A 1260-nucleotide genomic window follows, 5' to 3' on the forward strand; every position below is an offset into this window, starting at 1 on the left:
TTATGATGATGCTGTTGTTGTTGTTGTTGTTGTTATTGTTGGTGGTGGTGGTGGTGGTCGTCATCATCACTATCATTATCGTCATTATCATCACCATCATCACCAGCACCATCTTCACTACTACGGGTGTCACCACTTCAAATATCACCGAACTAGTACTAGTTAACGCCTTAATATGATCACATTGTTGAATTCAGTTACTACTACTACTACTTCTACTACTACTACTACTACTACTACTACTACTACTACTACTACTACTACTACTACTACTACCACTACAAACAGTAGTACTACAGTACTCCTGCTCTTGATAGTGATGCTGCTGCTGCCTATAATAATATAGTTAGAAAAATAATAAAATAATAAGTATAATAATGATAATAATAATGTTCATTTTATTGCATTTTTATGATGGCATTAACGGTTACATAACAGCCTTCATAGCTCAGCGGGTAGAGCGCTGGTCTAGTAAACCAGAGGCCGGGAGTTCGAGCCTCCCTGAAGGCAAATGCCGATGATTTTAAGTTCATTTTGCTACGATGCCTCGCCGCGCGGCGCAAGCTGCACTGCATGCACCTACAAGCTCCAGCCAGCGGCCTGTTGGTCTAGGGGTATGATTCTCGCTTAGGGTGCGAGAGGTCCCGGGTTCAAATCCCGGACAGGCCCTTCACTCATTGTTTTCATGTTGCTGGCAAGGCCACCACCTCCACCACCACCGTCACTTCTGGCCCAGGCTGTCCCCGATCCCTTTGAAAATGGGGACATGTGAAAGTAGGCGAGGCATTTCATGGAAGGGTCTTTTTCCCTTATTATGCAAAGGGTTTCAGACTCGGGCACGCGTGTCCCAGAGGCACTCGAAAGTGTTTACTGAGGCGCGTTGTGGTGTGGTGTGCAGCGCTGAGTCCTGACTAGGATGACGTGCCGATGTTAATCCAATCTGGAAAAATTTGTATCTCTTGGGTGTGCTGAGTGTCACGGAGCAGTATTGATATGCTCCACCTATAATAGATAATCACAACCCTAGTGGTGGGCAGGTCACACAAAGGAACACACCACCCCTGGGTGGCCCAGTACTTCGGGTTCCAGCGCACTGCACTGCGCGGCTCCAATACATTCCCTGTAACACTGAGCTACATCTCAAAATTATTACAAGGGGTGCTTCCTTATCAAGATTACGAAGTGTTTTCTCCTGTGCCTTCGAAGGATAGGGAAAAAATATATGGGTTAAATCCCAAAAAAAGTACATAAGAGTGTCGG

At 45.6% G+C, this 1260-nt stretch overlaps 2 non-coding genes across 2 annotated transcripts; both read left to right on the forward strand.

The window, feature by feature from the left end:
* Positions 1-437: 437 nt before the first annotated feature.
* On the forward strand, positions 438-510 carry Trnat-agu (transfer RNA threonine (anticodon AGU)). The gene has a single exon. It is a non-coding gene; the product is annotated as a tRNA-Thr (tRNA).
* An 87-nt stretch (positions 511-597) lies between these two features.
* On the forward strand, positions 598-669 carry Trnap-agg (transfer RNA proline (anticodon AGG)). Its single transcript has one exon. It is a non-coding gene; the product is annotated as a tRNA-Pro (tRNA).
* Positions 670-1260: the final 591 nt, after the last annotated feature.

Source organism: Scylla paramamosain, chromosome 17, assembly GCF_035594125.1.
Source record: "Scylla paramamosain isolate STU-SP2022 chromosome 17, ASM3559412v1, whole genome shotgun sequence".
Classification (NCBI taxonomy): domain Eukaryota; kingdom Metazoa; phylum Arthropoda; class Malacostraca; order Decapoda; family Portunidae; genus Scylla; species Scylla paramamosain.